The sequence below is a fragment of the Choloepus didactylus genome, chromosome 20 (assembly GCF_015220235.1).
Source record: "Choloepus didactylus isolate mChoDid1 chromosome 20, mChoDid1.pri, whole genome shotgun sequence".
NCBI lineage: Eukaryota > Metazoa > Chordata > Mammalia > Pilosa > Megalonychidae > Choloepus > Choloepus didactylus.
The window spans coordinates 44,617,123-44,630,713 of NC_051326.1; the positions used below are offsets into that span (position 1 = coordinate 44,617,123).

At 37.9% G+C, this 13,591-nt stretch overlaps 1 protein-coding gene across 2 annotated transcripts in view; it reads right to left on the bottom strand.

Annotated features, from left to right (window-relative positions):
- Positions 1-13,591, bottom strand: part of DLGAP2 (DLG associated protein 2) — a 666,966-nt gene that overhangs the window by 291,577 nt on the left and 361,798 nt on the right. The gene's annotated exons all lie outside the window — the stretch shown is intronic.

Below are 13,591 nucleotides of genomic sequence, written 5' to 3' on the forward strand. Positions count from 1 at the left end.
TTTAAATTCTTTTAAAAATGGTTTAGGTTGCAGCTATATAGCTGTGAATGTTCATGTTGGAAGAGAAAAAGAGAGACCTCTGAAGGCAAAACAAATATTTTTGAAGTAGAGATGGCCTATTATTTGGCAAATCCTTTACACAAAATAGGTATTTTCATTTAAGCTCCCTCTCCACACTTTTGGCAATAATATTCATTTTTAATGTATGAACTGGGTACATATTCACAGAAAAAGTTGATAGAACTTAAAAATCCTTTCCTCACGTATTCAGCAATTGGCAAAAGGAATTAATCCACTACCCAAGATAGAGTTCCATGTCTTCTGATATAATGGTCTAGAAATAGCAGGAAGCACTGGTTAACACTCCCTGCAATGTTAAGTAATTCAAGTAAGTTAAGTCTGTTTTAGGACCTGCCTAGAAATTTGGTAAAACAGTACTTCACTTAAAATGTGGTCTCATGCTATGAACCAGTGGGCATTCTATTTCTTATTATTAGAAGTAATACATATTAATAATGCCAATTTTAGAGATTTTAAAGCACCTGCATATTTATGATCTCATTTAATCCATATAGTCTTAGGAAGTAGGCATTATTACCTCCATTTCACCTCAGAGATGAAGTGAAAGCAGAGTTAAAAATTTTAAGCAACTTGCCACACAGCTAATGTGGTAAACCTGGGGCTTAAAGCAAAATATCCAGTACTTAAACAGTACTTGTTTACTAAACAAAAGAATATAAATGCCCACAGTATGTTTAAAGGACACTGGTGTCTACATCAGAAAGAGCTAATACATTCCATGACAGTTAGGAAGACAGGACCAAAATGGGTGGTAAATACTGGCAAAACTAAAGTTTTGGAAAGAAAAAAACAAAAATACTTTACATGTGTACATATAGGTACACAATATCAAGAATGTGTTTCTAGTGACACATGAAGTATTTACTGGGTCTACTCATTCATATGTTCAAATCTACTAGATGATGATGATGATGATGGTGGTGGTGGCAGCAATGGCACTGATGACAACAATCTATGCCACTCATGCTTATTTAGCATTTTCTCTTTTTTAAAATACCTTCATGTAAATTTAGAAACCAACATTTTCAACAACCCTGTCATGCATGTGGGGAAACAGTTAATAACTCTTTTACAGAAGAAGAAACAGAGTGTCAGGTAGATTGAAAAACTTGCTACCTGATTATGAAGCTACTTTTAATGTGGTTCTTCAGGAGTTGTCTAGTTTCTTCTATTATCCATCCTGGTAATTCGATGACCCCCTGTCCATAGACTTTGATAATTTGCTAGGGATGTTAAATGAGATTTCCTCAAGGTCAGTCTGACAATGTTCCAGTTTACCAAGAGAAAACCTACCCTACAAGAGAATATAACTAAGCTGTGGACAGTTATAATTAATTCTCTAAAACCAAAAATATAACACACTATAGTGATTTCTCTTTGCCTTGCCTGCAGATGAGCCCATCTCTATAAGAAGACTCCTAATTAGGTACTGTTTATTGAATTGTCTGCAAAAGCCTTTAACTGGAAAGAATGACTGGGTTTAGTAATATCCCCACTGTCTTTTTTCTCTCTAATAATATTTACATAGAGAATCTTGGCTTACAGTTTTCAGAGAGGTATTATTCTCCCTGTTTTTAAGAGCTTAAAGTTACCAAGGACGGGAGAGAACATTTGTCATAAGAGATTACATATGCATCATGGAGAAATAGTTATAACAAATAAATAAACATGTGTAGAGAGTTTGAAAAAAATCTGGATGACTGAAAATATGACCTGCTCCGTTCAATTTTGTCCCAATATCCAAATTCCACCAGCAAAGAAATCATGCTTGAGTCATCTACTTACTTGTTTTCAATACCAATGCAATTCTAGGCACCTAATGGGTATTCAGTGTTTTGCTTAATGTGTTTGTGGGCACACACACACACTTCCCAAATCAGTTATTTTTGTTGCAGTATCAGTTGTTCAATAGTTTTGCCATATTTGAAGCCTATTATCTAGCTTAAAGTACTTCTTGGGTTGGTTAACCAAGCAGTAAGTGCCCTTCACAATTCTGACATGACTGTTTACAATCAAACTATTATTATCCAAAGCAGATTTATAAGAATAGTAAGAAGTCCTTTGCAAAGATTTATTTCTGAAACATGTTATTCAAGCATCCAGCCTTGGCCCCTCTGCACAACTAGATGACTGGCAGAACCTCACGCTTATCAATTTACTCACACTCCTCCAAGGACTACATGGAACCTGTGACCAATTGTGTTTGACTAAAAGTTATAGTTGAATTAGTACAAGAGTCATTTTAGAAAGGACTCCTGGATCGGCTCGGTTGCCAAAAATTCAGGAAGCATCTTAATTTATTTTCAAGGCAAACTCCTTTGAGAGTTCATAGAACCCAGGCCAAGAAATTTCCTGAAGGAGATCATGATTGCTTCTCTAATTCTCCTTGATCTGCCGAACTCCATGCATCACATCTGGGATATGTGGCTCAGCCAAGTCAGTTCCAAAAACCTGCTATTAGAAATTTTTGGACTAAAAATTGAGTGAATCAAGAAAAGAGAAAAGGCTATGGAGATGTCCTACAAGTGAAGTACAGGAATCCGGGGAGGTTCAGTCTCCTTTAGGGTCATGGAGCTTCAGGGTCAGTGGCCAGGCCGGGACAAGAACCCATGGCCCTCAGGAATCCACCGGGCTTTTGTGCACAAGTGTGCTCACTGTTCCCATGTATAAAACGTCCCACTCAACATATGGTCTTCTTCAACATACCCCCCACCTCAGCATGATGAATTCTTACCTGCTTCAGGGCCCAGAGGACCTGAGGTTCCAGCCTTTGATTGTACCAGGCAACTTTCTCTGAACTCAGTTTAACCCAAACATTTATAGGGGAATTAAATGTGCTATTTGGACTAACAGGCTGTTGATGAGGCACTGCTCCCTGGCATTTTATTTTCAAAAATCCATACATGCCAAATATAACAGATGTAGAAAAGAACAGCTTGGTGTAAGTGCTTTCAATATGAGAAATCCAAATGTGTTTTTACTATTAATAAGAAATGGCTTTGTATTTTCTACAGACAAAAGTGACAAGTGATGATTTTGTGAATTTAGTACCCTCCACTCTTCACTCCTTAGTCCATTTCAACCTCTTCCCCTTTGCCCCCACCCCCAGTCAACAATTTCAGTGGCAATTTCAAGACTATGCACCATGAATCTTTATGGGGCAATTAAAAATAAACATTTAGATAGGACTATGGTTTCCTTGATTGGGACAATCTCTTGACTCTAACTCCTTTAAATTAAGTTGATGTTAATCCTCCCTACCTCTTTATTTAGGTACATAGCATTTCTTGAATATGAAGGCAGTTCTCAGATTAAATTTGGCAGCTGCTTTTGTAGAGAAAGCAAAGCAAATCAATGCAGAAGTTTTAAATGCTACAATCTTGATCTTGGCAACTGGCCTTTACAAATTGTCTGTGCCAATGGAAGAGGGGGAAAAAAACAACAAACAGAAAGAGAAACACCTGCTCCTGTAATGAGTGTGTGCGGCAGAAATAGCATCAGATTAGTCAAAATTCCTGGGTTACAATCCCAGATAATCACTGTGATGGCAGCTAGCTGATATGAACTGCTATATGCCAGCCACTCTCTCAGGGCTTTATGATTATTAACTCATTTAGGCATCAAAACAATTTAGAAACAGATACACTCATATCTCTATATTATAGATGAAAACACCAAGGCAAAGGAAGAAAGTTTACGTAAATTACCCAAAACTCCAAGGAAAGTAAGCCTGGGAGCCAAGACTTTCACTCAAACAGATTCCACAGTCTCCAATCTCAATACTAAGCTCCATGTTTGCAAAATTATTCAGCTGCATGACTGCAGACAGGTCACCTAACTTTGCATTTTCCAAGGATTAACATTTCCAGGTTCAGAGTGAGAACCGGTACATGGAAAGGTTTTAAAAAACGTAAAGGATGTAACAGACACTTTCTTTTCTTCATTCTCTTCTTGTTGTTACTGCTATTGCTGTTTTTACGTGTTATTATTTGTTCCTCGGTAAAATGTGCCTGGTTAGCCCATGGGACTGTGTTTAATGCAGTGGTTGATACCCAAAGGTATTGCATACCTCTGAGGCATGCAAAAAATGAATACAATAAATGAATACATAAATACACCTATTATTTTTTCAATTACAAAAAAGTTAATTGATTTTTAGCCTTTAAAAATTCCAAAAAATTTGGATCAGGGCTTAAACACAATGATTCCAATCATTTGTCAGGTTGACATATTGTTGCAATTTTTATTAATACTACATAACATGTATAAAAGACATTTAAGTTTAGTGATTTACACTTGAGTAGCAAGTATTTTCATTCCCAAGAACTGAAAACTGAACTTTAATAATGGTAATGATAACCATAGCTGCCTTTGTTTGGCATTTTACAGTTTATATTTTTATTTTTACAACTATTTCACTTATTTCTCATAGTAAGAGGGTCAGGTGGGACTAGCCTCATTTTGAAAATCACCAAACAGAGGTACAAAGAGAATAAATGACTTGCTCAAAGCTGCAAGAGTAGCACATACTGGAGTCAGGATAAGAAATCAGATTTTTTCACATCACACTCAGTGTTTCTTATGTCTAGTATTTAAGAAGTGGTCATGCCATTCTTGGTTTAATGTGCCAATATTGTCTGTTATTTTGAGAACTAATAAACAAGTTTTAATAACTGTTATGTCTCAGATTTATTGATCCCTCAGTTTAAAGTTATTTCTAAAGCTATTTCCATTCACACTGTGATGGAGAAAAATATTTCCAATGATTAACTTTAATTTTCCTCAACAAAGTTATAGAAGGCAAGTCATAAACTTTTCTGGATCTGATAGAATAGCCATCATATACTGATGGTCTTAGAGTCCAATCTTCATTTTAAACACAAAGATATTGGAGCCTAGAAATATTATAGGTTTGTTTTAGGCACGAGTGCCACAAAGCAATCTGTATCTAGGTTTTCTGCACATCAACTAATCCAGTGCTCCTTCCACTGGAGGACCTATCAGCGCATTAAAAGAGTCCCGTGCCTTATGTGGTTGGATCAAAACTTACCTTGTGTGCCAGTTTGGATATATTATGTCTCCCCCAAAACCATATTCTTTAGTGCAATCCTGTGGGGGCAGATGTATTAGTGTTGATTAGGTTGGAATCTTTTGATTGTTTCCATGGAGATGTGACTCAATAAACTATGGGCAAAACATTTGATTAAATTATTTCCATGGAGATATGGAGCCTGCACATTCAGGGTACATCTTGATTTAATCACTAGGGTCATATAAAAGAGCTCACAAACAGAATGAGCTCAGAGCAGCTGAGAGGGACATTTGGGAAAGAAGCTAAGAGCTGACATTGACAGTGACACTTGGAGATGCTTGGAGACATTGGAGATGCAAAGGAGCTGAAGAAGCTAAGAGAGACAAGCCCAGAGACATTTTGGAGAAAGCCATTTTGAAAAGCAACCTGGGAGCAAAGGAAGAGCAGACATCACCCATGTGCCTTCCCACCCGACAGAGGTGTTCCAGACGCCATTGGCCATTCTTCAGTGCAGGTATCATCTTGTTGATGCCTTAGTTTGGACACTTCTATGGCCTCAGATCTGCAAATCTGCAACTTAGTAAACCCCCTTTATAAAAGCCAATCCATTTCTGGTATTTTGCACAAAGGCAGCTTTAGCACCTTGTAAATCAGAACACCTTGTAAATACATGATGTACTTGTATTTGAGAAAAAACTCACACATTCACACACATAAGATAAACACACTGAGGTAGTCCCTCTAGTAAAGGACTTGAAGCCTCTTAATATTTAAACTGTATTACTCTTTTCTTCTTATTTAGCAAGGATAATTTTTAATACTTATTTAAAACCTAAATTAAAATCTAATCACACTGGTGCACCCCAAACAAGATAGTTGAGTGAGAAGTTTTGGGCTCTGTTCCCCCACAGAAGCTTTAAACAGCCATCAAGAACTGGCCAAAACATCTTTCTCAAAGCTACGGATTGTAGTCATTGTTTGAGCACTGAAACAAGAAAAAGGCTACCAAAAAGCAGGAGAATCTTGTGGTGCCCCTTCCTGACCTCTCACTGGCTTGGTATAGATCTGGCCAGTGCTTCCAGTGCAGATTCCTAGTCCCAGTTCAGGAAGGAGCAGAGCAACCCTTTGTGATGGTTAGGTTCATGTGTCAACCTGGCCAGGTGATGGTGCCCAGGTGTCTGGTCAAGCAAGCACTGGCCTAACCATTACTGCAAAGACATTTGTGGCTGGTTAATAAACCAGAAGGTTGGTTTATTAAATCTTCAGTCAACTGATTGCATCTGTGTCTGATTACATCTACGATCAACTAAGGGAGTATCTTCTGCAATGAGAGAATCCAATCAGTTGGATTTAATCTGTTCAGCTGAAGACTTTTAAGGTAGAAGAGAGAACTTTCACTTTTTTTTCAGCCACCCAGCCTCTCCTGGGAGTTCACTGAAGACTTCATTGGAGTTGCCAGCTCGCAGCCTGCCCTATGGAATTTAGACTCATGCATCCCCTTAGTTACATGAGACACTTTCATAAAATCTCATATTTACAGATATCTCCTATTGGTTCTGTTTCCCTAGAGAACCCAGACTAACACATCCTTGTGAACATATTGGGAGTATGTCTGTTTGGCCCAGTCTGTCTGGTGGTGGCCTGAGGGACTCGCCATCCAGAACTTACCGTCCATATAGAAAAACAGCTCACATAACTCTACTACAGAACACTGTGGGAGAACAGTCAGTTATAATACCTGGGGCAAGGGACTGCTGGCTGTAGGACAAACAGTACAGTGCCCAGGACCATGAGAAAAGTGTTTTCTAGAAAAGAGGGGACATGGTACCCTGGTAAACTGTAGAATTTCTAGGGCCAAATGCACATGCCCAAGACAACACATCTGTACAGAAAGGACCAGAGAGGTCCCTAAGCTTTGGCCTGGAGCTATTCTCCAAACACATCATATGGATAGGTTCTGAAGGAGAGAATTCTAAACAGCCAAGGAGAGAGATTTTTATTTTTTTCCTTCTTTTTTTTTTTTTTTTTTTTTTGTTGTTTGTTTGTTTGTTTTCAAGGAAAGCTCTGTCCTAAAACTAGCTGGGTACAAGCTTAAGTAATAGGTGACTTGGAGTCTAATCTCTGGTGATAACACATTAAAATATCAAAATGTACAGTTCTCAACAAAAGACTATGAAACATACAAAGAAACTGGAAGTGATGGCTCAGGCAAAGGAGAAAATTAAAGCACTAGAAACCATTGATGAGGAGGATCAGACCTGGGACATCCCAGACAGAGACATTAAAAAATGGTTCTAAAAATGCTCAAAGAGCTAAAGGAAAATATGGATAAGGAACTAAAGGAAATCAGGAAAACAACAGATGAACACAAACAGCATATCAATAAGAAGATGGAAATTATGAAAAGTAACCAGAATTGAAGACCATAGTAACAGAAATTAAAAATTCCCTAGATGGGTTCAACAGCAGATTGGAGTTGACAGAAGAAAGAATCAGTGAACCTGAAAATAAGACAATTGAAATCATCCAGTCTGAGGAGCAGAATGAGAAAAGAATAAAGAAAGTGAAGAGAGCCTGAGGAACTTGTGGGACAACATCAAGTGTTGCAGTATATACATTGTAGGAGTCCCAGAAGGAGAAGAAAGGGAGAAAGGGGAAGTGAGAATATTCCAAGAAATAATAGCTGAAAATCTCCCAAGGTTAATAAAAGACATGAATATATACCTCCAAGATGCTCCAAGAACTCCAAACAGGATAAACCCAAATAGACCCACACTATGCCAGGTTATAACTAAATTGTTAAATGAGAAAAACAAATAGAATTCTGAAAGCTGCAAGAGACAAGAAACATGTAACATGCAAGGGAGCCTCAATAAGATTAAGTGTCAATTTCTCATTGGAAACCATAGAGACAACAAGGCAGTGTGAAGACGTATCTAAAGTACTGAAAACAAAACAAAAATGTCAACCAAGAATTCTACATATGGAAAAATGCTTTTCAAAAATGAGGAAGGGATTAAGACATTCCCAGATAAACAAAAGCTGAAGAAGACTGTCACCACTAGACTGGCTCTATAAGAAATGCTAAAGGAGTTCTGCAGTTTGCAAGGAAAGGACACTAGGTAGTTTAGAGAAGCCATATGAAGAAATAAAGATCTCTGGTAAAGATAATGACATGGGTAAATACAAATAGCAGTGCTATTGTATTTTTTTATTTGTAACTCCACTTTTTACTTCCTGGAGGATCCAAAAGGCAATGCATAAAATGCAATAATAAATCAATGTTTTTGCATTCATAACATATAAATATGTAGAGGAGAACCTAAGATGGCGGCTAGGTGAGACAGGGCAAAAAAACACCTCCATGAAAAATACTAGATAAAAGCCAGAAAATGGCCCAGAATACCAGTTCCAGTGATGCACCAGCTGGACAAGGTCTGCTAAATCCACAGGGACCATGCACTTGGTGAAATCGGGAGTCTGCATTTGGAAATGAGTGAGTGAGCCTGCTGAATGTCCAGCGGCTGTGCTGCAGCGTGGGAAACCATGGGTTGGCATTTGGAGGTGGACTAGTTCTTTTTTAAAAAAACCCAAAAGTGGCTACAGATACGGCAGTGAGAACCATACAGTGAAGCATGGCAGGAATGGGCTGGGTGAACGCCTCAATATCTGGCATGGAAGATAGCCTTTTGTACACCTGCTGCTAATTGTCTTGGAGTGAGTAAGATACAGGTTAGCCAAAAGGGGAAATAAACCATGCCCCTTGCAGCTATCTTCACAGCAGGCTGGGAACACTCCTGCCTGGCACAGGCACCACAGCCCAGAGATGCGCCAAGGGACCCAATGTGACAGAAAGTGTTTCCAACAACACGAGCACATGCCACAATATCAGGCGTGGACAATAGCCTTTAGTGCAACCACAACTAATTGTCCCGGAGCTGGGACGGTGGAGCTCTGTGAAAAGGGGGAAATTAACATGCCCCATTCAGCCATCTTTACAGCAGGCTGGGAATGACCCTGCATGGCCCGGCAGCCCAGAATTTCCCTTGAGGGATGGAGTGCACTTGTGACCGTAGCACAGATGTCCCTCAGCAGAGGCCCTAAGAAGGGCATGGCTGGGAAGAGGGACCCACTCAGAAATCCCAGGGACCATACGCCAATACCAAGGACTTGTGGGTCAGCGGCAGAGATAATCTGTGGCAAGACCGAACTGAAGGGTTAGACTCTTGGAACAGCCTTAAATCTCCAGGAACACCCAGGAGGTTTTATTATTAAAGCTGTCCTGCCTGCCGAACTGCTCAGACACACGCCCCACATGTAGGGCAGACAGCACCAACAACACAGCCAAACTTGGTACACCAATTGAACCCCACAAGAATCAGACCCCCACACACCACAAAGACAAAGTGGGGGAGAAATGACTTGAGGGGAATAGGTGACTCACAGATGCCATTTGCTGGTTAGTTAGAGAAAGTGTACACCACCAAGCTGTGTATCTGACAAATTAGAGATTGGTGTTTCAATTATCTTTCATATCCTAAAAGAACCCTATCAAGTAAAGCAAATGCCAAGAGGCCAAAAACAACAGAAAATCTTAAAGTATATGATAAAACCAGATGATATGAATAACCCAAAACTAAACACCCAAATCAAAAGATCAGAGGAGACACAGTACTTGGAGCAATTAATCAAAGAACTAAAGACAAACAACAAGAGCATGGCACAGGATATAAAGGACATGAAGAAGACCCTAGAAGAGCATAAAGAAGAAATTGCAAGAGTAAATAAAAAAATAGATGATCCTATGGAAATAAGACAAACTGTTGACCAAATTAAAAAGATTCTGGATATTCATAGTACAAGACTAGTGGAAGCCGAACAACGAATCAGCAACCTCAAGGACCACAGAATGGAAAATGAAAGAACAAAAGAAAGAATGGGGAACAAAATTGAAAAAATTGAAATGGACCTCAGGGATATGATAGATAAAAGAAAACGTCCAAAAATAAGACTCATTGGTGTCCCAGAAGGGGAAGAGAAGGGTAAAGGTCTAGAAAGTGTATTCAAAGAAATTGTTGGGGAAAACTTCCCAAACCTACTACACATATTAAATACACAAAGCATAAATGCCCAGAGAACTCCAAATAGAATAAATCCAAATAAACCCACTCCAAGACATATTCTGATCAGACTGTCAAATACTGAAGAGAAGGAGCAAGTTCTGAAAGCAGCAAGAGAAAAGCAATTCACCACATACAAAGGAAACAACATAAGACCAAATAGTGACTACTCAGCGGCCACCATGGAGGCGAGAAGGCAGTGGCATGACATATTTAAAATTCTGAGAGAGAAAAATTTCCAACCAAGAATACTTTATCCAGCAAAACTCTCCTTCAAATTTGAGGGAGAGCTTAAATTTTTCACAGATAAACAAACGTTGAGAGATTTTACTAATGAAAGACCTGCCCTACTTCAGATACTAAAGGAGCCCTACTGATGGAGAAACAAAGAAAAGAGAGAGAGATATAGAGAATTTTAACAGACATATATAGAACCTTACATCCCAAATCATCAGCACACACATTTTTCTCTAGTGATCCCAGAACTTTCTCCAGAATAGACCATACTCTGGGACATAAAACAAGCCTCAATAAATTTAAAAAATTGAATTTACTCAAAGCACAGTCTCTGACCACAATGGAATACAAATAGAAGTCAATAACCATTAGAAACTTAAAAAAATCACAAACACCTGGAGGTTAAAAATGAGGGGGTGATGAAAACATTCCCGGATAATCAAAAGCTGAGGGACTTCATCACCAGTAGATCAGTCCTATAAGAAATGCTAAAGGGAATTGTGTAGGCTGAAAGGAAGGGACCCTAAACAACTGACTGAAACCACAGGAAGATAAAAGGATTCCCAGTAAAGATCACATGGTAAATATAAATACCAATACTACTGTATTTTTGATTTGTAACTCTGCTATTTACTTCTACAGGATCTAAAATACATAAAGTATAATGATAAATTGGTGGTTTTGGACTCAATATAAAATATGTAATTTTTGACAAGATCTACCTAATGGTGGGGGAATGGAGGAGTATAGGAACATAGTTTATGTGTCCTATTGTAGTTAAGTTGGTATCAAAGAAAACAAGATTGTTATAGATTTAAGAGGTTAAATTTAAGCCCCATGGTAGACACAAAGAAAGTATCAAAGAATATGATCATAGAGACGAAAAGTAGAGTATGGGTTACAAGAAGTGGGGGAAGGGCCATTGAGGAGTTAATAAGAAATGAGTGTAGGGTTTCCGTTTGGGGTGAGGGGAAATTTCTAGTAATGGATGGTGGGAAGGTGACAGCATTGCAACAATGTGAATGTGATTAATCCCACTAACGGAATGCTTGGGAGGGGTTGGAAGGGGAAGATTTATGCTGTATATATGTTTCCACAATTGAAAAAAAGAAAGACAGTCTAAATAGATAATGACAATTAAATGCCAAGGATGATCCTGGATGGGATCTGAGGATGGAGGAGAGGAGGCTCAAAGGGACATAACTGGGACATAAGAAAAAAATGAAATATAGAATGTAAGCTTTGTATCAATGTTGAATTTCTTGAACTTCTTAGCTGAGCTTAAGATGATTGCACAAATGAATGTTCTTGTTCATGGGAAATGTATATGTGAATTACATTGTTCAAGGATGTGTGCAGCTTGCTCTCATATGTTCAGAAGACAAAACAATAAATGATGGATGATAGATAGGGAGGGAGGGAGGGAAGGAAAGAAATGGTAGAGTGACAGGATGTTAAAGGTGGTGGATCTGGGGTGCCGGGGGTATGCTGGAGTTCTGTGTATGGGGTTTGTATTGTTTTTGCAACTGTTCCTGTAAGTTTGAATTTATTTCAAAATAAAATTCAGCAACAAAAATAAATAAATAAATAAATAGATAGATAAATAAATAAATAATTTGTGACAAGGAGTACATAAAGGTGAGGGGATAGAGGTATATAGGAATATAGAAACACAGCATCATTGCTGTTAAATTTTTATCAAAGCAAAGAAGATTGTTATTGATCTAGGATGTTAAAGACCCAGCGTAACCACAAAGAAAATATCAGAGAATATGCAAACTCATAGAAACAGAGGGTTACCAGGAATGAGTGGCAGGGGCAATGGGGAGTTATTGCAAAATGAGTATAAGGGCTTCTGATTAGGGTGAAGGGAAAGTTATAGGAAAGTCTTGTCGTGAGGGTACCAAACATTGTGAATGTGATCAATCCCATTGAATGGTATGATTAGGAAGTGTTGGGATGGGAAGATTTAAGTTGTGTATCTTTTTCCACAATTGAAATAAAAATAAAGATAGATAAACTGAAGAGATAACGACAATTAAATGTGACACATGATACTGGATGAGACGGAGGAGAAAAGACGCAAAAGGATGTTATCAGGGCATAAGAAAACATTGGAGTATAAGATACAAACTTTGTATCAATGTTTAAGTTCTTGAACTAGAGAACTGCAATTAAGGTGATTATGTATGTGAATATCCTTGTTCATAAGAAAGGTACATGGATTATGATGTGTGCCACCCACTCTCAAATCTTTAGGAAATAGATGGATAGATAGATAAGTAAATAGGAAGGAAGGAAGGAAGGGAGGGAGGGAGGGAGGAAGAAAAAAAGTTAGCAAACTGTTAAATTAGTGTATCTTGTTATCTGGGAGATAGACGTTTTTGGAGTTCTGTTTATAGGGTTTGTATTTGTTTTGCAACTTTCCTGTAAGTTTGAAATTATTTCAAAATAAAAAGTTGAAAAAAAAATCATACAAATACTAACCAAAGGAAACATAGATCCTTTTTTTCTGCAGAGAATGTCATCTTTAAAGTATGTCCTGAAACCAATTACTGAGGCATAGAAATATCCTAAAAGGCAAAACCTATTGCAGTGATTTATTTTACCATATTTTAACATAACTGTTATCATTAAAAATAATATTTTCATATATATATTCTCTTTATAACTTCTATTTGTTTTTATTCTGCAACCCAATGCAGCCTATTATATAGAAGGGCATATACAATGATGCTAAACTGTAGTCTAACTCATGCTTTTATCTCATGACAAGTTAGATGAATGTCCCTCAAATCATTATTTTTTATGGATGCAAAAACACTGCTTTTCTACACTAGAGGAAAGGATGGTGTGGGAAAAATGAACTGGATATCTACATATGGATGGCACTAGGACATATTTAAAGTGATTAGGAGAAACTACCTCAGGAGAATTATTATTCTATAGTGAATATTGTGCTATATGCCTACTGTATGTTAATCTATGACAAAATGTTGGTTTTCCTTATGCTGATATATGATTTAATAGTGTATTTTTCTTCTATCATCTGTGGCTGGAGAGGGTTGTTTTAGGAATTATTTCTTAGGAAGTTAGTATTGAAAGAATGCTTCAAAAAAGG